At 40.7% G+C, this 27,960-nt stretch overlaps 1 protein-coding gene across 1 annotated transcript in view; it reads left to right on the plus strand.

Annotated features, from left to right (window-relative positions):
• Nucleotides 1-293: 293 nt before the first annotated feature.
• The window catches only part of LOC139728607 (uncharacterized), a 126,992-nt gene continuing 99,325 nt past the window's right edge, over nt 294-27,960 (plus strand). Inside the window, 1 exon segment of the mRNA XM_071639549.1 lies at nt 294-914. The gene's annotated coding sequence lies outside the window, so the exon portion shown is untranslated.

The following is a 27,960-nucleotide window of genomic DNA, read 5'->3' on the forward strand; positions in this document are numbered from 1 at the left end:
TAAGCAATGTTTTTATAGGGAGGGGTCGAAAGATGAAGCTCGTTTTAGCCGTACGTGAGTCTATGACGAAGGGCATGCAATCAAAATGTATTCTATGGACGTAGGGAGGGGGAGGGGTAGGGGCAGGGGCAGTGAAATAGTTGTTGGTGTGACTCTCACGGCAGTATGTAAGCGTGTTGAATGTAAGGCCACGCACCTAGGCATCTCAGCGTAAGACGCGTGTTTGAGCGATACCCGCGAGTGGCGAAAAGAGAAAGCTGATCAGGGGGCCGGGAGCCCGTGACTCCTCCCTCACTAGAGCCAGTCAGAGTTCGGAGCGCCATCAAGAGAGTATCGGACTATCAGCTCTCTGAATCCTTTCTCTTCTTTCTTTTTTTCTTTCGTCTCAAGGCCTTGAGTATCTTTGATTCATCTTCGTCAGGCCTTTTGGTCGAGAACTCGGATCTTCACAGGCGACCCCGCCGCACACAAACTTTAAATGCCCCTGGCAAACTGCGTTGATGCTATAAGGAGAATAATAGCAAGAGACTAAGGGAGGAGGGAGCAGAAAGACAGATAGGCAGAAACAGTGGAGGAGGAGGAGGAGTAAAGAGTGGAGAGTGATCGACAGAGAGGGGGAGAGAAGAGAACGGTCGTCTTGGCACTCGAGTGCTGCGCGCTTTTTTCCCCGCAGCACCTGTCTCCAGTCGATCTCATGGAATAGCTCAGGAGTGAGAAACCCATCTCCGCTCTCTGCATGCATGCACCGCGCATCATCATCATCAACATCATCACCCATCGTCCGCCTTGCGTTTGGCGGACCGCTCCGCGTCCCACTTGGCTTCTTTTGGATATACATTTGTCATAACAGGGATTGCCTGCCGCGGCAATAACTCCACCAGATACGCCTTCACTACCAAGCACCAAACTCCCAGGTAAGTCTGTAGAAATTGAATACTTCATTTCACTTTGCTTCGATCTGTTAAATCTTGATGAATTTTTCTCTTGGTGTAAGATGGTGGTCAGTGCAGTTTTGTGTACGTACTGTCTAATTCATGACGTAAGGTGAAGATTAAAGACTTCATTCGGCTAGCTGTGGTATTACGAGAGGTGGTGTCAGACAGAGATAGGTGCATGTTGCCAGTCTTTTTCTCCATTATCAAGCAAAATATGATACAATGTCGCTTGTGCGTGATATGTGGGTGCATTACCTATTCAAGCAGTCAAGAATCAGTTTCTTCCAGCCTGTTGTGTAAATGCTATCACCGAACTGTATACCCATTTAGAACTAGATTTCGCTTTTAAATTGTGCATCTAGGAGATGCCTTCATCTCTGAGACACAAACACTCCCTGGGACTATTTTTGGAAGGAGTTTGATCGCAGTGCGATGTGGTCGCAATCCATACCAGTCTGCAGACGGGAAAGGGGGAGGGGGAGGAGGAAGAAGGAGGGGTACGGCAGAGGAGGGTGGGGTTGGAAGATGATGAGAGGAGGGGGGAAATATGATGGAATCAAGATGTCGCATCCTGCCACGAGAAGATTGGCCGACACTCGTTTGATTAACCTCTGACATCTCTGGGTTGCCGCGACGGGCATCACTGTTGACAATTTGTTGAGACGTCACACATTTGGGCGTATGCCACGTCCACTCTAGCACACCCCCCCCCCCTTCTTATAATAAAGGACTTGTCCACGCTACTTATCTTAAGAGTGACGGGGCGTCTCATTGTGTGATGGGTTATTTGATTTTGTTTTATTTTTCACGCTCGGGGGAAGGTGTCTGAAAGATGTATAATTCTATATTGATTTATATCTGTAGATTGTTTTTTTTTATTCAAAAGAATCCTCCCTCTTTCATCTAAATCGAGCTCCCCTGCAAACTAATAATTTATTGTGGCGGTCTTCTGTATTTTGTTTTTACTTTCATATGAGCATGATGTGCAGGTTGATACTTAGCTACAGTTCTGCTAGTAACATTGATTACTTCCTAGTAAAATGGGCAATTCCAGTATGTTTGTGTATGAGCCCCTATCATGTATCCATCGTAGTGCTATTACCAGAAGAAAGATTATCGAAATAACACCGAACCGAACCGAACTTTTCCATAAAGTTATCATTAATCTGAATTCAAGCCTATAAAAACTTTTATTAGGGTCTTTCAAAGATTTTGTATGTTTTAACTGTTAAATGATTAAAAAGAGAATGGGAATGTCTATCTGGGATTGCAGCTGGAAGGTTTGAAAAGGTTTATCTATTTACTGTATATTATGTTCTCCACTGTGTATCCGCCTTTAAAACGGTAATAGCAATAGCATGCCAAACGTCTTCATTGGCGGCACACTGCATCATTTCATCATGAGAATTAAGTCACTTTTAGAGTTCGACGTCGTGCACTAGACCACAGGATTTTCTCTTTTGTGTGTGTGTGTGTATAGAGTTCATCACGTCACGCACATATCTCTGTGAGCAGCATTGGTCTACCTTTCTTGTTTGTTTCCAAACGAGGTATTATGGAGATTTTGCTTTGTATTAGCTATTGTTTATATCTATGTTTGTTTGTTTTTTTAATTGATCTCCAATCTTTGCCAATGGGTTGCACTTGCAGGAATAACACATTATCACTCAAAAATGTTTGCCATCTTGTGAACGTCATTTATTTCGTTTTTCTATTAGCATTCTGCTACTTTTGCTATAATAATCATGTGTATCAAGTTACTCGAGTGATATTATCATGTGTTATATTTTAGCATCGCACATTGAAGCATGCGTTGCACATGACTTTTTTTTTTAATATCGAAAATGAAGTTCTTGTAATATATTATAGCGTCAATCAGAAGTACCGAGACTAGTACAATGATCACGGAAGTATGCAATCCCATGGGGCATTGCGATGTAGGGACATCTCTCCTGTTGAGAACACGATGCCTGCAATCATCATTCCTCGTCATGATTAGATTGGCACGAAAATGGAATTGGCAGATGGCACTCGATCCGTCCTGATTCGTAATGTGACTATGTTCATTGTATTACCAGGTTATATGTTCCTTTCCGCTCCCGCCATATTTTTCTCTCTCTCCGTCTCACTCTGCTCTGGTCGAATTGTTGTCGATTCATGCTGGTGTATCACACATGGACATTCAAGCAAAAAGCACGCGCACACATATACACACACGCACACACACACACACGCACACACACACACGCACACACACACACATACATACAAACAAACACACATAAATACATTGTGGTTTTTCTCAACCTTATTTCATGTACGTACAAAATAAATTCTTATATGTACTATTGTCTTCTCCATTCCCTCATCCTAAGATATTCTCTTCAAGTAATCATGAAAATCGTATGAAAAAAAAACTAAAATTGGTGCATTCTTTCGCTAATACTTATCTGCTATTCCAAGTTGTAAAATTACGTTCAGCCATGTAAGTGTTTTTTCTTGTTCAATATCAGTTGATAATATTAATGATGCATGAAGCTAGAAGGTAATCAGAGCTGTTCATTGTGTAATTGCTTTTTTAGATTTTGTACCATTTTTACGAAACCATAACTGTTTTTGCCCACCTTTTAAATCTTCCAGGAACTTCAGTATTCCCTTAGATAGATATATTGAAGTTCTGAACAAAATTAATGAAGAACCGTACATAACCTTGCTACCTTAATCATCACTCTCACGTAGCGCTGCGGTACATCGCGGCTTTCGTGGCTGATGTCTGGCAGAGTGTAGAAGGAAAAATGTTTTTATCTCTAATCCATATCGCCACGGCGAGTTTAGAATTCCGATGTTACATTCCAACAACGTTGATTGCACTTGCAATGACCCTTAACGGTATATCAAAAGTGAAAAGAAAAAGTTAGGTAAGCGACACGATGTTGTCCCCGAGCTGCCCATGTCAGCAAACAAGCATGCCTCTGTTTAAGAAATCAATATCCTAAATTTTCAACCAGAAAATGGAGAAATGTTCTTGATATTCCTCGTTCTTGGTCGCGGCTCTTAGTTTTGTAAATGATTTCTATACTCTTGTTTATTATACTCTTACTCTTACATGTGTTACTTAAAGTCCTCATTTCAGTACCATTGACTATACCATCATCATTTATCATTATCGCTGCTGTCATTGATTTTGTTGTCATCATCGTAGCAGTTATAGTTACAGTGACAGTTACAGTTGTTGAAGGAAATAGTTGGATTACAAACCAGAGTAGTCGATGTAGATAGTTATTTGAACAATTCATAAATGTGTTAGGAACGTTTATATGAAATTCCGACAATAGCCATTAGAAACGCGGTACAGTGAAATGATATGGACAAAACTCTTTGCTTATACTTACCTTTTAACCCTCAGTATTCTTCTCCATCTCTTGTCCGTGATTTTTGAAGCTTTAAGCGTTGTGGCTCATACAAGTACTGTCTTTCTTACTAACCCAAAATTAAGTTTTCCTCTGTGATTATGAAACTGTTTCTCTGTCTTTGAATCGGACTACTACTAGTAACTGGACTTAGACTGTCCCAGAATACCTACACTATACCCAGCAATACGTAGCTACATAATGCTAACATAACCTGGTTTTATTTGCCTAGTTTGCCTCTTCAATGTCTAAGAACACTGCTAGAGGAACCCATTTACACACCTGGGTAAAGAGGGACAGTGTAGGCTTAGCATCTTTGCCAAGGATGAAGGCACCGGGTATAGGATTCGAACCCACAACTTGTATTTAAAAATCCCAAACCTTATCCACCTTACCACAGTGCTCATACGATGATGTACATCTTGTCAGGTCATTGCTAAATCAAATGTGTTTAACAGCTTTTCATTTATTACGCCCTATAAACCTACCAGAGTTTAAAACATCCCCTAAAATGTCTCTATGAAGTCTCTCGAACCAAAATTCTTAGCCTTTCAGTTAAAGAACAGGAAACATTTATTTCTTGCCTCGGTAAATTGTGTAAACGATGACACCAGTTTGACCAAATCTTATCATTTCCATATACGATACCTGATTATCTGCTCAGGACCAAAGCTGTTGGACAGACGACTCAAAATAATGAGGTTGACCCCAGTCTCTTCATGGGAAAGAGTAACAGGCAAGAGGAAATAATAAAATACATACATACTGAGGAAAAGAGAATAAGAGAGAGGGGGAGATGTGGGGTGAGGGATTTGTATGGGTTTTAGTGGTAGAAAGAAACCAACTTGACTTTGAGCGAGCCCTGTAATTCACATTTGGCCCAAAGCGAGTCCTTCGATCAGGATCATGAGTGTTGACGGGTTGAATTAAGGACGTGCAAATCCCATACATCTTCCGAAATAGTGGCGTACAACAAACTAGCACTTTGTTCCACTTCCCTTCCGCCATTCGTCTGCTTTCTGCATTGCGCAGGCGCGTTTGGGATCTTCGGGTCTGTCTCGTACTATACCAACTAAAGTGTATTATTGTCGTTCATGAACCCGCAATCATGCTAAAGTCAAAGAGTAATCTCCTTACTGAATGGATTCGATTGGTGTATGTTTCTACGGATTGTTAAATCTCGGCTCGTGTGATTCACTCCTGTGCTGCACTGAAGTGCTGAAGGGATAACCAAGAGTGAATATCGCATCAAAAAACATACGCTCGTTGTGGAATAATAATAACCAGATGGGAAGCAAATCCCACGTGTGATCGAAGCTCGTGAGGTCCGTGACATTGCTATAATCACGTGAACGAGGTAAGTTGACCCTAGCGTACACAGCTGCCCAGACACAGTTTTTATGAATCTTTAAGAAGTCTGAAAGGTCTTCAAACAACATGATAAGTTGTCTTATTCATCTATTACTATTATTACCTTGATTTGATTCAACCACACGTTCAATCGACAAATGTATACAAGAGCACACTTTTTTGTTGTTTTCTCTTATTTAGGTAATATTATTTTGGAGCTTTGGCTGATTGATAACGTGAAATTTATATTCAGGAATATTTTGCATTAACTTAGGCGCACTGAGCACGACAGTTCACCTCGATTCTGCTCAGTTCCGATAGGCCTATCCATTCGATCTAACTAGGCCATTGATATACTATGCTTGCTGACATCGTTAAAGGACACTCACATGTTATTCAGCACGATTACCGATCATCGGCATCAATGATGGCTTCTACATTGGTGTCATATCACTTGCTTAGGATTGTTCTGTCACACAGTATACCACATACCAATAGCGCATTCCGTAGCGATATCAATATTGTATTTCCCTCATGCTGTCCAATTAGATGTTCCTATGTTTCAATGTGTCCGATAAAAGACGGCACCATGATAGATGCAATTAGTGTGGGGAAAGACATGTCGACACAACAACAATTTGTAAAGTTATTTACACCTTCGCCATCACGAAAGGTGCACATTACATTCGAGTGAAATTTACACGTGACAAACACAATGGTGAAGGAGATATGAAAACATTCACCACGTGATAGTCTGCACCATACACTGACTGCTAGTTGAAGTTTGGGTGGTGCATCACTCACAGAGTGGTCATTATAGCACCATTGACACCATGGCTGGCGCCAGTCATGCAGTGACGGATATGCTGACAATTTTACCGTGTAGTCATTAGCACCATCACTACCATGTTTATCAGAATAATTAAATGAAATTTGATATCACTGGAAAAAAGGAAGAAGCAAAAACTGACATGATGATTTAATTTCAGTTTTCATGGGTACACGTGCTATCATGGAAACTACATGAAGATATATCATTGTGAATATTCTGTGCTGAATTTGGATAAACATTGGGATGTTTTTATTAAAGACATGGGTCATTAGTGGACATTATTTGAATTTCCTTTCGATTATTAGCGATTCCTTAGACACACATATTTATTATACTTATAATTACTTCGACACCATTTCCACACAACTTTCCTTGATGAGACCTGGAGCATCCGAATTATCCTAGTCTTAGGAGAAAAAAAAACACGAACTAACACACAACAACTCCGGAGCATTTTTGCACTATTCTTAAACACATGCCTAAACAGGGCTAGTGATACGTGGTTCGTATAGAGTATGGCGTATGTTGAGTACAGACAACCCAGGCGATCCAGAATTGGCGCCAATGCCCTTTTTGTCGGAGCATCTGCAGAATTAGAGGTGTAAGAGTAAATGAAGTCACTGTGCAAGGAGTTTCAAACAGAGGTCGAAGGTCACGACAGGCTAACGCGGTGAAGTGGGCTTGTTTCCCTAAAATGTCCGATTGCTGGGGAAGTGAGTTAGAGAGCGAGTGAGAGTGAGGGAGGGGGGGGGGGGGGGCGAAAGGGAGAGGAGATTGCTCGTTGGAAGCTATTTCAATCACCTGCAAGTGCAATTTCACAGTGATGCATAATCCGTGTGTTATTTTGATCAAGATCTGGCTAAAGCCACTTGGCACTTGCTCGCCCTGCCGTACGCTACGCAGTGCCCTCTGTCACAAAACGTTGACATTGTTGGCTGCCTGACCCGACTTGGCTGCTCGCAGTCACGTGACATAGCATCTCTTTTAAACTGCATTACATTTTTTTTTCTTTCAAAAAGGATCTACCCTGGCTTCAGCACCAGTTGTGATGCTTTCTTAAATATTTGTTAAAAATGTATTGCCATTAAAGTTACTACCATAATTGTGTACTACGGCATTATTCAACAACAACAACAACAACAACAACAACAACAACAACAACAACAACAACAACAACAACAACAAAGACCATGCAATTACATGCGTATGTAATGTATTATGGTAATGAAAATTTACATGTATATGGCGAATGTATGATATGTCAAACGAACAAGAATGATATTCAAAGAAGAAATGATGTAAAAAAAATGCTGACACTCGATTGCAAAAAGTCTCGTGCTAATTAACGCCTGTTTTGCGACGTAAAGTGTAAGTCTCAGTTATAGATTTCAGACGATTTTTAGGTAGTTTCCACATTAAAGTACACGTAGCTCTTTGTCTGCCGGGGTCTATGAAAATGTCAGTTCTACTGGACATGAATGCTACCGAGTATAATTATTTGCACTCCATTATTCAATATACGCCAGGGTAACATCACGTTTCTTCGTCCTCCTGCTGGGGCGGCTAGGAAAACGTGCTCCTGATCGCGTTCGTTGATGTTGGCCGATAGTGACCAGCCCTTGCTATATATGGACTGGATCCAGTACACGTCCGAACTTTCATTCTCTTGTTTACTGCGGCTGGCTTCATGGTCCTGGTGGCCCTGAGGTCCCGAGAGAAAGAAAGTCTGGCTGAAGAGATGTTGAGGGCGATATCAGTAATCGCTGCAATTATCGCCAGGTGAATGTATCGTGATCGTACACATTATAGCCTAACAGAATAATAATGGTTTTGCCGAGAGGCGCTCATGTATACAAGAGACCGGATATTAGTAAAGATTTAATTACAGAGTCAAATTTGATTAGTGCCCGCAATAATCTTTTTATGTTTGTTTGTTTATGTCTGCATGCTCGTGATGGGCATTGTACTATTATAGGGAGCAAAGAAGTCTCACAACGATTGATGTTTGATCACCCAGAAAGCCATGTGACATACACCGACTTATCGGGCTTCACAATTTGATCGGTCACATGAGTAGATCAAAACCTATCAAGAAAAGTACGTTTGTAAAATATAATTGCATGACGTATTGAAACAAAACAGAATAGTCATGATATTACGCATACCATATCTAAGGCACATAAAACACGCACATGCCCTCAATCATTCAGGAACAGCGGGCTTTGCTTTCTGTTATTGCGACATCAGAGACGTTGCATTATGAGACACATTCATACTAAATAGAGCGTCGGAGCTAGACAGACGTATGATGCTATTTTGGTTCCTTGTTTCTCAAAAGTAACGCAGCATGTAAATTAATGATATATAATTCATTATTTAGGTCATCGCGATTCATCGTCACAATGTCTGAGCCCATTGTTACATTTACCTTTATTTTCATGTGTTTTTGTGCAAGGCCGCCAGTTGCTACAGTATAAAGAAATCATTTACACTGTCCCATCGGTAGCTCCATGATGATAGGAGTACCCATTGGTATCTCACGATTTCTGATTGTAATTATGTACTGTGTCCGTTTTGATGACAAGAGACGGGGGATGAACGACTGCTTCATCAACTGCTGGGTTGTCGGAATTAATTAGAATTACCCTGGCAGACCGAGGGGTCGGGTTAACGGACGACTGGCGCGAGTCGTCCACAGTGCCAATTAAGTGTTGATGTTTTTGGCTTTCCTCGTAAGAAGAAAAAAAAAATAAGGACACGAAACCGATATCCTACCAGTGGTGCAAAGTCATTTCAAGTACATAATACAAGATTCAGTAGGAGGTTGCCTTGCTGCATTGTATGAAAAGGAGAGAAAAAGAGAAGGAAAAAATTGTAATGGGACGCATACAGATTGTCGTTAGGAACGATCCAGTGATATGCGCCATAGCAGGATCATTAGCGAGCAATAAGACACATAAAACAAGAACCAAAGCGACAAAATACAAACAAACAAAGAGTCAAACAGTAAGCCATTTTTACCGGTCGTTGTTGATTGACTGGCTTTCCAAAATGTATTTAATGGCCTATCTCTGTTCCATTGTGGAGAGTGATATATTCATGTAATCCATATCAGGAAAAGCATTTCAGTGACATGTTTAATAATACAAGCACTCATTTTCAAATGTCTTATCATAATCTTTCATGCTAATTAAATATCTTAAAGTTCAGTCCTTAGTTTAGTTTATTTTCATATTTCTGAAAAATAACAATACGTCATGGTAACACACATACAAAAATAACACGCACAAAACACATCTCACAAAAATAAACAGTAAAAAGTGTACATTAACGGTTATTCATGCTGAAATTATTGATACGAAGGAAGAGAGTACCTTTAAGAAGACTGAAGCAAATATTTTGTACTCTAACTAAAGAGTAAGAGAACAAAACATGCGTTGCAGTTTATTTTTCAGACTTATAGATAACACCATGTGCCTGCGTGCGATGGTTCCATATTTGCTCCTGCGACAATTGCTCCCATGAAATATCTGCACGCTAAGCCAAACATATAAATATTTTACCCTCAAACATAACCCTTATAGCTCTAATCCTAATCCTCACATCAGACTAAACCTAAAACCCTGTCACAATCCGAAGTATGGCGATGTACTTCAAGTGCTATCGCTTTCGCGAATCTCAGACAATCTTGAAACATCTTAAGTCTGCTTTATGTCAAAATATTGAACTAGGGATGCTTACCTACCATCTAATACCATATTACCATTTCGAAGCACTGGAATGTGGTCCCCCTCCCCTCCATAACGAAGTCAATCCAGATACAGAACAGTATTTGTATGTATCTGTTTCATCTCCCTGCCGAAGTTATACAGTTTGGGCCCCCCTTTTTTTGGCCCACAATGAATAGCTGTAGCTGTGATCCCCCAATCAGCTGGTAATTGACGAGCTTCCTTGGAGAGAAGCCTGCTCAATCTCCCCGCCCATCTCCGATCGGAGGGAGGTGTGATGACCCGTATCACCCATAATCGATGTTTCTCAATGACGTAACGAGGGAGAATCTAAGGTAGGAGTTGGGGGACTTAAAGTAAAGGGGCATGTGTCATGTTCACTTCAATTCAGTTTAAACTTTAAACTCACATTTTTTTCAAGAGAATATACAAAGTAATGTGTAAATTGGACATGCATTTGAATGATACATAGAAAGCAAAGAATAACAGCATGTTCATATCCACGATCAGTACAAGGAGAGGCATACTAGTATAATTATATAGACTTATTTATTCTGCGAAAAAAGGAGGCACCCACTCAAAGGACTCTGATTGTACTATGTGGGTACCTTAGAAGGAAGGGGAAAAAAGGGGTGAAGAACTTTCAACTACAAAGTGTGCGGGGGAAAGTAAGAAAGAAGAAACAAAAATAGAAAGAAAAAGAAAACAAAAAGAGAAGGAAACAACAAATAAAAAGGAGGAAAGAGATGAGACATTTTTCATGTCGTCAAAAAGCCTAGATCAATGCATTCAATGTTCATGTTGAATTGAGTAAATACTAAAGTGTAGAATCGAACTAACAGAACTGTAAGTGCTTCAGTGAAAATGAACCTCAAAATTGGGGGCACGCTGGCATAGTGGATAAGACAATTGACTTTCAATTGGAAAACGAGAGTTCGAATCCCATCACGTGCCTCAGACAAGATGTTTTAAATCCACTATGTTCCTCTCGATCCAGGTGTATAACTGGGTGCATATTAATGCTATATCGGGTAATAGTGATGGCAGGGCCCTCTGGTAGAGCAGTTGCAACACTTAAGTGCCCTGTGTAGCTATCTTCAATGAATTTGACCTATTATGGTTGTTATTATCACCAAATAAGAGTGCGGTGTAGTCCAAAATTTCACGCATTGGAATGATGTCATCTTTTCTCATAAAACGTGCCCTCGAGGTAGCATTAACAAACAACTGTAAATCAGTGCATGTAATTCTTTTGAAAAGTGAGGAAACGTTTCGTGAATGAAAGCGACTATTTCTGCTTGTATTGCTATCGGCCGTTTTCCACCCTCCTTTCACAGCGGCCCTCATAACACGTTAACCGGAAATGAATGGAGTGGTTCACAATGACACCCATGTGTGAGTTAAACAAGTCTTGGCAAATCTGATATAAGTCTACGATGGTGTCGAAGGCTTGGAAAAGTGCATTCTGGGAATTCCGACATGAGTTTCAGTCGTCCCTCCTTCTCCTACTCACCCGAGAAAAAAAAAGGAAAAGAAAAGAAAAAGAAAGGCTTGTCTTTTCCTGTTCCTAAATGAAGATGACGGGACCTGATGAGACAAGATACAAGTAAAATGTACTATCAGGTGACTAATTAGCCACGCGACACGCCGCTGGAGATAAAAGAGGCGTAGCAATTCGAGTCATCCTCACTGATAACACTGAAATCTAGCATCGCACCTCAAAAAAATCAAGTCAGTCACACTTTAGCAGCCGAGGCACTGTACCGGGTTGTCCCTGATTGATTGAAACAACCACGCGTGACGAAAGAAAATGGGGGAAGAAATGCGTGGCTCGGCGCGTCCCATTCAGAAACATCCGTCGAGGCTTTGTCGCATCTGCGAAACATGGCGTAATTAGAAAGAGACTGCAGATGTCTGGATTTGATATATAGGGATAACAGTACTATGTTTCAGACTGAACAGGATAACACGTCTTAGATAAAGCCATAGATAAAACAAAGGGGGTCGAAAACACCCCCTTCCTTCCCGGATAAAACAGAGCATTCCCGGGTATTTTTTTTTTCCCTTTCCCTGGCTTGAGGAGCTGATAGCATGTTCGCGTGATACACGTATAGCTGGCAGAATCTTTTTTTTTTTTTCACACGGATGACTGCAATTTGCACGTATATTTTTTCACTGAGACCTTGCATTGTACAGATTTTTCCAGATGTGGAGCCAAATTATAGACGAGCAATAAATTTTATACATTATAGGTTTCCATCCATTGTGATGTCAGAGTGACATGCGTGTTTAGAGCATCATGAAGCTCAAGTGTGCATTACTGCTGCTTTTACCTGTTCGTTGTTTATGCTTTTGATATGGCAATGAATGAAAAGGAAAGACATGTGTAATGCAGAATATGGCATGCATTTCCTATTCATCTAGATGACAATCATGCACCGTCATATAAAAGCTAAAGCAAAATTGCCCTCGAACCAAGGAAAACAGAAAACAGAAAAACAAACGCATTAGATGTATGTTCAGTCAGAATTCAATTGGAAATATTTTGCTCGAACAGTTTGCTCTAAAATCACTTGTAAAGGGCTGATTGAAGCGGACTCATTCAGAATTATGCACCGAACCTGATACTGTCACTATAGTATTGCGTCAGCACTTGCCTGGCTTTGTCTAAACAAACCATAAATCTCAAAGAAATGCTGAAAGCGTCGTGTAAACACAGTTTTACCCCATCACACTGTTCGTTATGCATATGGTCTGTAATCTTCGTGAGATGTAGAACTACCGCATTCAAAGCAATGTGGCACATTACAGTTCACGGGACGTTGCATAGATCATCTTATTCTTCTATGCGTGTGTGGGTGTGTTTGCTTGTTTGTTTTTCTTACCTTTTAAGACAAGCGGCACACCGATGGAATAGGAACGACTTTGAAGGAAATAATGTATTAAGTTTTTGGTAAAAAAAAGCCCAAGGACAACAAAAACTATTGCAAAACCGAAACGCATGTATGTTTGAGCAGTGAGGTGGTATGGGAGAGGTTTGAGGATTTAAAACATGAATTTCGACAGACTTGATGAAAAGACAAGTGAATGATAATGTACATGTACATGTCATTATTATAACCTCAAGAGGTACGGATGTTTTCCTTTATGTATCATTATGTCAAACAACAAAGCATGGTCGCGATCTCTTCATTTATGTAATTCTTTACATATCAATATGCCTCCTCCCTTGTTCTTGTCTTCTCCTTAGAAAACTATACACACAACACTTTACTTTCAATTCCGGAGTGACATGTCCCTCCGTGTGAATAGTGGAGAGGCACTCACTTAAAAAACACAACCTTTGCGTTGCGTTGCTTTGTTTTGTTTTATTTGTTGTTGTTGTTTCTTACTTTTTTTGCCAAAGCGGCACGTGAAGCTGCGAGCCGTAATTACAGAACTCGTTGGGAAGGAGGCACGACACTTCTCGCCTCCATCGCACTCCAAAATTCTTCGAGCGATTTTTAAAACTGCATTCAAAGCTTGCCGCGAAGCCTCCGTTGCCGCTTAGTCCCGTGCGTGCTAAATATAATTAGGCGACGCGAGTCTAACGAATGACGCGGCAGACTGTAAAACCATCATTCGATAAATCACAGTCAGCTTTCGTTCTCGGACAAATCTGTTCTCATCGAGGTCATTTCGTTAACACATTTCCAGGCGTAATTTAACGCATTTGTGCTCATGCTAATGTACTATTGCCACCATTTTATACTCGACTCTTCATTGTGTATGTGTGAGTGTATATGCGTGATGTTGTGTGTGTTGGGAGTGGTGTTGTTTTGCTGAACAAACCATAGAAAACTGGTGTGATATTCTTTCTCTTCTTTCTACGCGCTTCATTCGGTGATATCACCCAAATTAAGGCTGATATATTCTATCATTTGCAATGTAGCATGCAGTATGAAAGATAATTTTTCTTAACCGCATAAGCAGTGGCACTATACTTTACCCATGGTTTATATTGGATAACACATTGTTGTATCCTTGTAAAATCCCTATAAATAACATCATTAATTTGCACTTCCGTAGAGCATAATAATCAAGAAGATTCCCTTTACAAAACTTCCTAAACATTAGTTTAACCGAAGTTTTTAAAGATTTTGCGAATTGGCTAGTGTCTGTCTCAACCCTAAGTTTATCTAGTAACCTATAACGGTGTTGCAATAGCAAAAGAATAATCTCCATAATATGAACAAGTGGAAGAGGTCGGTACAATGATTAACCGCTTATCAGAAGATTTTGAACAAATATTTAAAAAACAGAGAGCACACCATCAAGTGAGCAGTGCAATGGTGGAGTAGTTGCTTTCACACTCATCCTTCTGAAAGATATTACCGCTGACCTACCACATCAGCGTGTCTTACACCAGAAAGTCATTGCAACATGTCCAACCCCTCAGTGCAATCCTATTTAGATTCACCCTATGCAGGACTGTTGAGTAGGAAAGTATCTCTCCTGCGTAGGAGGGTATAGAAGACAGACAAAACTGAAGTATGCCTAGCGGAAATTTACCTGATCATTCACAAACAAAATTGCGTTAGGCTTGCTTTGGAGAATTTTGTTTAGCGCCAGAAAACGAGGACCATCCCCCGCGGTGGAATAGCCGTGCAAGTTTCGACAAATTAAAGTGTGTACTCCGTCACTTTAGCTGCTGTTGGCGAGCAACGCGACTCTCCCGCGAGCGACAGTGAAAAAGAGAGACAGAGAGGAGGGGGTGGAGTAGCAGGAGAGAGAAAGAGAAAGAAAGAGAGACAGACTACACAGCACGGAGACACGTAAATATCTATCAGCGTTTGGAAATCGAGGGGATGTGGGACACGCAGTGTGAGATTTAGCATTGATTGAATTTCAATATCGAATCGATGAGAGTATATAGGAGTCCCGGAACGTTCTTGTGCACCGTCGCAGCTTGAATAGAGGCAAATCGGATTTACGATGCATATCGTTTGGTTATTCGAGATTTATAGGAGTTTCTGAGAGTCCCAACTACTTGAATTGAAGTTATATATCAAACTGTAGCTGTACCATGATGTAAATAAATGACTCATTCATGGATTTAGTGGCAAAACACCGCTGCAGGCTGGTAGTCTGGTAGTCATGAGTTAGGCATATGGTGTTCTCAAATACACAAGCTCACATGATTTGGGAATCCACAAGTTTCCAGAATAAAATTAAATGACTGCTTGATATGCTAAAAGAAAGGACAGAAAAGTTTGCGAGTTACATTAGGAGAAGAACAATGTAGTAGTAGTAGTAGTAGTAGTAGTAGTAGTAGAAGTAGTAGTAGTAGTAGTAGTAGTAGTAGTAGTAAAGGTAGGATTTGCACTGCACCGCACTGCCGAAATTAAGCAACTTATATATTGTTTATTCCAAATACAGAATTTATCCAACGAGATGAAACGCCTTTGCGGGTTGTTAATGTGTTTGTTTTATTTTTCATACCAATATCGACAGTAGTATACTGGCTAAGGCAGTTATGGTACTCAATTATAAGAGTTATTTTAGTCACACAAAACACAGCATTGCTTGGATAGATTTAAATGTTCACTGGAGATGCGGTGAGTATTTCGTTGCCGTTTTGTCTGCTGATAGCTCCTCCTCACGTCCATGCCGCAAGGATGTCCCTGTCGGAACGTGCGGTATGAGAATGGAACTCGTAAGGAGAACGATGCATCCCATGCGTAACCTAGCAACAACCAAAACAAAATGGAACATGCTAGTTAATCCTCCGTAGACCGATCTCCTCGCCAGATGGTGCAGGCACGTGTTTCGTGCATTCATGAGTTCACATCAGCACATTCGCAGAAATGCCGACACTTCCCTCTTCCGATGTCCACGCTGACACGCAAAATCGATGGGGGACATTTTAACCGTTGAAATTTATCTGTCTCTCGCCTGCTAGTTTAGAAACACAATTGGAAAGGTCACACGAGCGATGCTTACTTATACCTAGTACGCCGTGCCTAGATTTTATGACGACCACAGAGATAAGACACACGCAAAGATGCACGTAGTATAGATTGTGGAAACAAAAATGCTGGTGAGGATGAGACGAGCAAGGTGTGTGGTAGCAGCCCGGTGCAGCTGTGAGAGAGCCATAGCGTACGATTTATCAATAAGCTCTTTCAAGGGATTTTAACGTTGTACGGGGGCCTACAAAATTATCATCATACTTGTAGAACCAGTTTTAATTTCGACGACGCAAATGACTAACTTCACCAACCGCCTATAAAGCACCACTGTGATTGCTATTACAGTATTAGATGAACCATGCAATGTGAATATCATCATAATACATTTGGACCATCGTTGTCTGAGCTCGAATTTGATGAAATCAGTTCATCCCTGATACGAAGATTCAGTTTATTTCAGCATGATGTTGTTCCCTCTGCCCGTATTTACCTCGTAATTCAAATCAGGACATTGATATTTACAGAGACGCCAGCAATATCAGAAGATGTCAAAAAAAATAATTACTGTTTTCATTTGCTTTTATATCCAGAGAGTCTCTGCTATCTTTGTAAACTATATGTCACACACTCACCGATGGGCGTTACACCATTCTAGCCTCGTGCGTCTAGCTATCTTGTTTGCTGCACCTGCTTGGTGAAACACCTTGGTGTTATTTTTCATCACTTCATTAGACACGAGCACAGCTTTCCACGACCACCTTGCTCAATACTGCGGCGCTGTGTTGATAGCGTTCATCGCCGTTTCTCCCCCAATGTAACACAAGTCCCCAGCGATGCGATCCCTGTGTCGTTGCCTGGCAACCAGCTTTCGCGGACGCGCGTAAACAACATCGTCTGCTCGTCCGTGATTGTGTTACCTGGTCACGTGATGCGCATTTATTTATCATAATTCCTCGCCAGACTGCGCTGAAGTCTCGGTATATACAATACAGAGAGTAGCACGTCCCACAAAAAAAAAAAAAGTTCGAACTGGAGAGAAATACAAATTCTTCACAGGGTGCAACAGCTGTAAAGCTCCAACGCAAAAGGAGAAATGTTCCCAAGCCTTCGTTGTTATTCGGGTCCTGCGATGACTGTATCTCCAGTGGGATACCCAGTGTGATACGAATCAATCATTCTGAACGACCCCAGAACACCTGATCCCGTTAGCATACCAACTGACTGGTCCACGCAGTCATGCTTATTCGTTGACCCGTTAAGTGATTTGAAGGAGAAAAATCACATGAAAAGTTATATTCCTCATGCGAACCTTCTCTGTTTCGTTTTGCTTTTTTTTTTTTAACAATGTCCCAACTCTCCGTCATTCCATCTTGTAGCTATCTCTCCATCCCCCCCCCCCCCCATTATGACACGGACTCTTGAAGGTCTCAACTCGATTACGACATGATAATAAGTGAAATTCTGAACCTCATGGAAACCTGCTTGCCACCTAATCAACCAGGTACGAGTCATCTGTCGAAAGCACACTCGAAGTAATTGCATAATTATGAAATAAAACTAGCCTTAAGGCCGCAGTACCGTGAAATCCATCATCATCATGTGCAATGGAACATTTTCATTGCTTTGTCTGAACGATGAAGGGGAAGCCAAGCGAGAAGAATCCTCCTCGCTAACTACCGTTCCAGGCGCCCTGATCGCTGGCGGGAGGTATAGGTTGCCAATAACAACAGTCGTTCGCCGTGACATTGACGTCGCTTTCACAACTTTCTGCGTGCTTCTGGAAGCCATTGTAGGCGGACACACTTCAGTAGTTAAGGGCCTTGCCATTTTCCTTGTCCAATTTGAGTTTAATCCCCACTTGCCTTCAAAAAGGACTCACATTCGTTAATCTGACTGTGATCATCTGATCGTCAGGGGGTCTAGTGTAGCCATGGTGCGTAATGAATGATGGTATTAAGATTGTGCTTTAAAGTTGCACCTCTCCTTTTGAAGGATGAGGAAACAGGGTCTTAATTCTCCGCTTCCTCCAGCTTGATCAATGCAGCATTCCACTGCCTTCGGCAAGAATGACGTTAAGAATGCTAGGAGAAAAAAATAAACTAAACTCATTATCATGCTTCGTCTTTCCCAAGACCCCGAGTGATAGCCTGACTTACATGATAAGATGATGATACGTGTCGTATTGGTCTATATCTTTAAATGTATGACATCAATCTCCCATGGTATTCCATTAATATTTTGATTAAAGCAACGTAATCAAGGTATGATATAGGCTACGCGCAAGATTCAAAATCATGATCCTGGTAATATCATCATCCTGGCTTGAACGGGGTTAGATCCGATACTTAATCATCGATAATTAAGAATAGGCCAACCTTTGTCATACATTTCTTTTCGAGCACCACAACCATTTGAATTCAATCGCCGATCGAAGAAGTGTGTCAAATGTGAAAGGGACATTCCAACCTTCCAACCAAGACTGCAGTTCATGACGTTGAGTGCTCCCGGTCCCGATGGCAAGAATACATCATGTCCTGACACAAAATTCATGATGCATGAAAGGATTTAATCATTCATTTATTCCTCTATTCCTCTGTTCATGTCTTTTTTAGGGGAAACAAAAAGCTAACTTCATTCAATTTCAATATAGACTATTTTTTTCTCCGGAGGGCCCTGCATAATCTATGCATTTATCATAATATTGTGACAATGAGAACACATTAAAGAGAGAGAGGAAGAGAAGACAAAGAAATAAAATTCCTAGACGTACAAATCAATGATAGGTTAAAAGGCTGTGCGCACTGGACGGGCAAAATTAACTCTATAATCATAATGAAGGACATGTAGCAGCAAAGAACTAAAGAAGTTTCGATAACCGTAAACAATGGTCGCACGACTGCAGGAAGAATTACTTTTACACCTTTAAGTTTATGTCTTTAATCAATTTGAGTGAGTCACTTCTGACGCCCTGGTAAAAATCTTTTGTTTCTTACATCATCGTGTAAGTCAATCACGATGGCTCGAAGTGAAGTTGAGAGAGCTTCGTTCGACCTTCCCCTAATGACCCGTCCATCATTAGCATCAGGCCCAGTTATAGTTGTGAAACTCCTGCGAGGAGACTCATGAATGCTAAGCGAGACGCCGTAATGATATGGCCTTCATTAAATCACAGCTGAATCACTCGGCCTGTCCTCTACTACTACTTGAAAGTATGGCACCATCTTACGTTCTTTGTGCTTTGATGCCACCTCAGTACAATGGGTTATTTACACTGTATAGGCGTTTGGTACGATAAGTTGTAGAATTTTGACTCAATTTTTTCGCATCATTCACGTAATTTTACTGGGGCAGCAATATTCTGTAATAGTATTGAGACGATATCTTGGTTCTTATAAATAAAGTTGCATTTTAGCTCAATCATCTTTCACCAAATAAAGAACACTGTTACAAACTCCTTATTTTTTGAGGGGTAGAGATATGTTTTAGGACCTTTTGTTACGTGTGTTGGGTTCAATGTCTTCTTTGTTGCTGTAAACATTATCACATGAATGTCCTGATAAAAAGTGGGTCATTTCCAAGATTGTTTCATTACGAAGATAAGATTACAACATACCAAACATACCACACAATGAGGGCATCATATCATGTCACTGTTGCCAGGCGACGTGACACCGCGATTTCCCTCAAGAGGAAAATTCACTCCCACGTCCGCCTTTACTTAGTTGGCTTTTGATTGAAAAGCGCTTTCGAAAACTGTCCTCATCTGTCGAACAGTTGTTCATCTAGCCTCTACATATCCGCCCCTATTCGTCAGACTTTATTTAGTTCGTTGATCAATATAGATAGACAGGTAATCCCAGAGGTTTGATGGTTAAGAAAGGGATCGAGAGTAAGGAAGAGAGAGAAAGAAAGAGGGGGGGATGAGAACAAAGACTTTATTCTAGGCTGATATTCGCAATTCTCCATCTCCATCCATGCGTCGTAGCATCTATAGTTCCTCCGCGTCGGCCAGCTGGAATCGCTGACAATGAACCTGAGCGAATCTTCCACTCTTCCTTTCTTTGGGAAACCTTACCAAACAAAAAACTACAAAAGAATTCTCATTCACTCTCTTATCCTCTTCCGCTCCCTTCAGTGTCCTCTGGAGGAGATAGAGATTAGCGCTGATTAAGTAACTGTTAAGCTTCAGCTTTCTTATTCTCTAAAAGTTGTGTCGGGACTGCTTCGCAGACGATCGATAGGCCGAAAGCAGGTGCTTCTTTCTATGGGCGGCATTTACGCGATGGCTATCGGCCTTGATCGCCCTAGAATCGAATCGATCGTAGTAATTACCTGTGGTGAGTGGTGTCTTCTTCAACTTCACCAGTCAAATATCGACATGATGGAGAGTCAACTTTTTTTTTTTCATTTCTTTCTCGCATCGAAGCGGCTTTGTCATTTCATTGGCCTGAAAATGAAGGAAACGTTGTTTTTTTTTTCTCTCTCGATAATGATGAGTTCACTTTTGTACGCACACTATAGCATGACATTGTTTCGAGTCTTCTTGCTGAAACAGATATGTGGTTCACGGAGATGAATATTGCATATACCACTATAAAGACACACACAAACACCACACGAATCGATGGTATATTATTATGGAATAGTTTGATGACAAGCTATAAGCATGATTTCTACAGTATAATTTCCTTTATCATGATACATTAAGATAAAAAACGAAACAATGAAAACAAAGTATAAAAAAGATAAATCATCTATAGTATAGATTTTGAAATAGAAATAATAATACTTTAAGCTGTTTGAACTGAGAACTTACACTTTTTTGATAGAGCACACGAATATCAAACAATTTACACACACACACACACACACACACACACACACACACACACATACACACACACACACGTTGAAAGTAATCAACGGGTCTGACAAAAAAAAATGTGTCCCTCGTTCAATATTCAACATCTGTTGCTTCACTATACGCGTAGTAGCCAAAAGCATTGCTTCACTATTAATGCACGACGCTTGAATGCAGCAGGGAGGTCTTCTTCCACCTCCCTGAATGCAGTTTGCCAATAATTTATGTTCTCATGCTCACGATGGGAAAAAAAGGAGAGAGATAAGAATCCATAACCTGCTACGCTGCAGCGAACAAAAATAAGCACCTCTCCGAGGCCCAAAATGCTAATTTCGCCATTGTCATTTTCGTTGCCATAGTTACCGCTTGACCTTGAGCGCACTAAGAGTCATACCGCGTCAGTCTCACACTTTAGCGCTATACAGCAACGAGACAAATGAATGATATCCGCTACAGTAGTACATGAGATTGGAGGCCGCGTCTGGTGAGTCTTTTGAAGTGACCCGCAGGATTCCCTGCACATCAAACCAAATGACTCTCACTCTATAATGGTACTCATAATATGTTACGTTCGAGACCTTGTTTGACAGCAAACACATTGCATAACGACGACACTCTTGATGAATGTAATGAATTACCATAAATCCTCTAAAAAAACAGCCAAGAAATCACACGGAGTTTGTTTTATTGTTGAGCATAATGTGTCTTCAACTTCAACTATAGCATAACGACAGAAATATTGGTGACAAAATGAATACCAATACAAACAGAGATAATATGCTCCCCAAGTTCTTCGAATGATAATCAAATATGTCATTATTTTCCCGTAGCCTACTCATCATGGCACGCCCTTTCACCTGTTGTCTTGCCTCGACTGTGGTAACGAAATGTTCGCTCCTTTAGAACAGCAGAACATAGACGCCTAGCTTACATTCTGTCAATATTAACATTATGAATTAGCTCCATTACAGCATAGAGCTAAATGATTACAGCATGCTTTTCTGTGGTCAAGCTATAATACACACGTGCGGGAATGCATCTTTGCAGTATAACTGTTGCGTTTGTTTGAGTTTCCGAAGCTTGTCTATTGCCGAATCTCGTTGGTTGTCTTCCCCCACTCAAGGTCCAGCACAGGCGCAAAGTCATTATAATTTTGATGACGTCACAAGTTGATATTGTCATAGGAGAACACATAATATTATGGAGAATGAGTTACGATATTGCAACAAAGCATGGGGCAAAAAAGAAAAAGAAAAAGAGGAGACTAAGAGAGGGGGAGGGTGACAGAGCATAAGAGAAACAGAAAAGATAGATCGAATTGCTCTAGCTGCATTTGCACAAATTCTCGGTTAAATGATGACAAGCTCTCACGGTCTTTTGCGCAAGTCGGCTGTTCTAACGGCGATGTGAAGGTATTGCACATCGCTTGCTCCCTATCTGCGCATCGCATCATTTTCCCCCGTACGGAGATTAGTGCATCAAATATGAGATGTTTTCGGTACATCTGCGTATGCGTGGCCTGCCACTCGAAGAGGGATGATTATTATTGGGGACCTCGCTTCGTTTCACCGTAAACAAGGTCAGTTTTGCCTGAGTGTGTCTGTGTGTGTGTCTTTCTTTGTCTGTGTGTGCGTGTGTATGTATTTTCAATGAGAGGGAAGCAAGAAAAGCAGCACTAACGTGTGCATTCCGAGAAGGTTTTCATCAGTGCTGCCCCACTTATCTGTAGGAAGATGGTGAATGCAGACCAGTTTTGTTATTGCTTGAGTCATTCGAGTGAATGGGGATTTTTTTTACAGGTCACATCATGAGTAGTAGACTCGGAGATGAGGTAATAAGCTGCGGTGAATGTTAAGGCGCTATCAATGCAGAAATAAGCTGTCGCAGTGAAGTGCAGGCCTGGTCAATGCAATTGAGGTCACATTTTGACATCAAGAAGGGCAGATTGTAGTAACTGCAACAGTCCAGCGAGTTCTCGTAAATGAAATGCGTAGCAGCTCCGACGTTTGTCGTCTGCGCAACAAACATTGTCTCCTCTTTCTCTCACTCCCTCGTTTTCAGCGCGCCATTTTTGTTTTTTGTATAAGCCACTCCGCGTCCATTCACAGCCGTCCGAGATATTCTCCGAGGGTGAACTCTTATACACTGGACGGTATTTTGTCTTCAAGTCCCCGCTGATAGGTCCCATATCGATCGTGAGGAAACCCTTGCGTAATATCACTTCAGATCTTCAGGAATAACGAGCGTATGTGGCGCGCGGACCGATGTATCGATCCAATCGCGAATCTGGCTTGATAACGCGGTAAAAAGATATAAGCATCATTATACCGCATCATGCTGGTGCGATATACAGTCCCGCCTGCTGATGTAGTGTCAGTGGTTACCGTGGACTAGTCACAGGAAGCGGCATCATCCGTGGTTTTTATGTCGTCTCAACATAGCCTTCATGCAAGGTAAGGACAGAGCATTGTTTGTATTCACATTACAGCACCGTATTCTTTGACCTGTATTCATTTTTTGGCGGGCATCTTTTCCCCCGTCTATGTCGCGTCCTCGTTCTCGGCTTGAGACGCCATCACAAGACATAATGTACTATCGCCTCGGCACACTTTATTTGAAAGGCGGTGTCGCCTCTAGCTGGCGGAGCTGTTTACCTGCAATTTGGGCAGCCGCGGTGAACAGAGAAAAGAGAGTTTCAAAACGCGGTAGAAACGACGGTAAAAAGAGCTGAGTGTTTTGATTGTCTGCCACTGAATGTTTCAGTGAGCTTGTCTCAAATATACCCGCCTGAATAGAACGCCCATTAACTTTCGAGAATGAGAAGTTTATGGAAGCATGAAGTTAATCCCGCCATTCGACCCAATTGTGTTGCTACAATACATACTAGTAATAATGTCCCCGGGAATCGACTGCGACTGCAGACGCAACCTGTATTTTCTCTCTTCCCGAAGCCAAAGAGAGGAAAATACTGGACGTTGGACATGAAAAAAAGATATTCGTGAGCTTGCTGTGTTGAATATCCCATTTCTGAAATTTCAGACAACAGTTGCGTTAGGCTCTATGCGGCAGCAAAATCTTATGCAATATATTTCAACTACATATGCATGTGTATATGTGTGTGTGTGTGTGTGTGTGTGTGTGTGTGTGTGTGTGTGTGTGTGTACGTGTCTATGTATATGTGTTTGTATGTGTAACTCCTATGCTGGCCCCCCCCCCCAAAAAAAATAAAATAAAATAAAAAAATTCCACTTTTCTCAAAGAAGAATCGAGAATACAGCCACAATACAACATGAGAAGGAATGACAAGAAGCTTAAATCTTCTATTCTGAGGAAATTCCGGACCCAGTGAAAAATTAGTCTTAAAAGTAAAATCCTATAGGCTCTACAACAAAACACACAAAATATATGAAAAATTGTGAAGTTTTGCCAATTTTTACAAATTAGTTCTTGAACTGTAACTATGAATATGCAAGTAACTTTTGTGAGTTGATGTCATTGCGTTACAACGTACCATATAGTATGTACATAAAATCTTAAAATTTCCAGGTTTTTTTTTTCTCAAAAGCAATTATGACCCAGTCTGAAATCCTATTATATTTGACTGATCATTATTTTGCAGTTTTTCAGCCAAAGAAAGCATTATGTTTTACACTTTTATAGCAAAAGAATATATATAGTTATAATATATATTTGTATAAGATAAATGGAAAAGGCGAGGACATCATAATTTGAACATTCATATCAACTGTTTGAGAACTTCTTTACAAAACAGGCGAATCTGGAAAATGACATAACTTCCTTATATACTTCTATTCCGATTTTGTTGAAATATCACTGTTATGCTTGTAAATTCACTCTTGTTTTTAAATCAGACTAACTTTTAAGTGGTTCTGAATTCCTTTTTAACATGAAATGCTTGAATAAAGGGAAAGAGTTCCGTATGTACCCCCACTACAGTTACAGTATAATAGACCGAGGGCCTACATTAAAAACGAGCTTCCTCTGAAGTCTGCATTACCCTAGGACACCAAAATCAATGTTACCCTAACTTTAACCCTAACCCTAATCCTAAACTGAGTAAACTCTAATCCTAATCCCAAAAACTTAATCATGTTACTATACATAACGCATAGCAGGGGGTACATATGGAACTCTTGCCGAATAAAGATATAAAACACTAAGTTCTGGTTTTGGTCTTGATAATGTCGAGAAAATTGATAGTGTTATTGAGACATACCACACAATAATGAGAAAAAAAGGATGAATACAAACTGTAGTAGCCCAGTGCACATGACATTGATCACGTATAACTCTTGAACCAGAATTGTATCTCAATTACATGTTATAAGGACATAATTCCCCCTCGAATGCTGATGCAGAATGGAGAAGGAATTCAGGCTCTGAGACTTTAACTGGGCTTTAAGAGTAGAGCCCTCGGTCGAACCCTGTACGTTGTAATACGTCTTCTGAAAAGATCTATTTACCATGATGTTCCCGATGACCCAGTTTCATAAAATAATGTCAACCGGCATATACTGCTATCGTAAATATTAATTGAAGGGTCCTGAGGAAGAACAGTGCTTACACATATAACGTGGCGACCCTGAGTAAATTATCTAATTTATTGTGATTATTATCACCTTTTTAAAATGCTAAGTATAGGCCTACACGCTAATTCCTCTGCAGCTTGTTCATACGGATGCTTACCTTTTAGGCCTACTTCAGTGAGTTTGAAGTTTATGATTATGAGCATGATATGATTATGAAAATAACATCCTTTTCGTTGACAGATGCAACTCGTCTGGGGAAATGTCATTCGTTGTGTATTACTATTTTATAATGACATATCCCTCATAATCTAGAAAATGATAATTACCTCATGGTTGTAAATTGTCTACTGTGTTACACTTTTCTTGTCGCTTGCTCAAGTCTCGCTTTCTATGCGATGAGCGATCATTATGGTGTACTCACGTATACATTTTTCATATTGAAATGTAGCCCACACACGGTGACCTGTTGTTGGTTTCACAGGTCATTTCTATAGTATCATATATTTTACATTACCAAGCGTTATGGATGCTATTGTGCAGTGTTTTGCATTCACCTGTACAAGGATTCAGAGTTACCCATCAGAGGTCTTTGTCTTTACATACATTTTTCCGAAAACTCCGATGTTGCTAAATACACAAAGAGCGGCGTGCATAATTTCGGCAGATTCGTAGCAACATTGGTAAGCCTAACTTACATTCAACCACATAATTATAACCCATGCCGCGGCTTAAAACGATGAAATATAAGAGAAAAGAAAGAGGAATGACTTTACCACAACAGATTTACAAAGGTGTGCGAATATTTTCTTACACGCTATAGGTGATGTTTCCCCCGACTGTCAATGCGTAGCCCTGGCTATTAATCCTTTCCATGTCAGGGACTGTGGACAGTATGTGCAAGGCTATGAAGTTTTCTTTGCCAATCTATACTCAAAACACACGAAGGGTTAAAGACTGCAGCGATCTCTCGTAACGAACGCTTACCTGCTGCATTGCGCGCAATATGCCATGTACAGAGAACGGGGTCGCTGCGACGACGCCGGAAGCCATGTGTGAGAAATCGGTAGGGCGCTTACGATATTATCGATCTGAAGTAATTGTTGCTGCCGGTAGCACTCTCTATCAGATAGAAAGAAAAAAAAATCTAGTTAGTCTTTGGAGGACAGTCACTGAGATGCCGTGTCCTTATCGACAATACTTATCCCATTCACTAGTATTAAACTCTTTCCAAATTTGCAACAGGTGTAGAGATCACATTGGCATAATACGTTCATAATGACCTAGCGCTGATGGTGAGAACAGGATGAAATGGCCATAAACGATAAATGTAATGCCTCTTTCCATCCCGTAAGAGATGATAAATTAAAAAATAATATGTGATGATGAATTGCGAGATCATGGTAGCGCAAAGTATGTGTAATGCATCACATGATCATGGAGCCAGTTTTTCTTTATGATTCTTTGTTGTATTTGTTTTTGTTTTGTGTCTGTTTGTTTGTTTTCTTTTCAATGATGAATAAATAGGTTAGTTTTTCTGAAGCTAAGAACACAACCGATCGAAACAGACAATGCGATTTTGTTCATCATTAAAACTATTCTTTTTTGGGGGAGGGGGGGGGGGGGAGGGGGTATCTGAGAGGGGGAAAGGAGTAAAAAAAATATTTCTCTGCATAGGATTATGACTGAAGTGATGCGCGCCTCGCGGCAGAAGTCGCATCAGTCTCCCCCTGTCGACAGTAAACCGTATTTGTCGACTCCCATGCGATCGGACCCAAGTGTGTACGACTTTGCAATCAATCCTTAGCTAAGAGCCTCAGCATATTGACTCACGGATCCATGTGATTTGATCGGCTGCCTATCAAAACAGCTCGACTCGAGGGAAATTGTGGGAGAAACACGATGATAAAAGACGCAGGTATAAGAATCGTCAGGTGTTTACAACCTGTCTCTATCAAGATTTAGATACCATGCGTTTGAGTTTGTACAAATCAATGTCGCCAAGCAGTTGAACTTGTTAGCTTTCCACTTAGCTATATATCCTTATCGCTCGAAAGCTGTGTACGTGATAGTGTGTTATCACAAAGGGATTTGTAAAGGGTTACAAGTGCGGCGAATAATCGTCTCTTGGTTGTATACATTCCACGCAAAATCGAAGACTTGAACCCAAATAGAGACAATAACACATTTAATGATAGATCACGGCGACAGAGATCTGGATGCTTTCAAATTTCCGAGTTCATAAGAGTACTTAATGGTCTGTTATTCTTTCATTAACTAATCTTGATATATTAACTAATCTTCGATACGTACGCTTCCTCATTTTTTTTTTGTGGCAGTTCTCTT

The sequence above is a fragment of the Diadema antillarum genome, unplaced genomic scaffold (assembly GCF_040938485.1).
Source record: "Diadema antillarum isolate AM-2024a unplaced genomic scaffold, OU_Dant_1.0 seq00000187_RagTag, whole genome shotgun sequence".
In the NCBI taxonomy this organism is placed as follows: Eukaryota; Metazoa; Echinodermata; class Echinoidea; order Diadematoida; family Diadematidae; genus Diadema; species Diadema antillarum.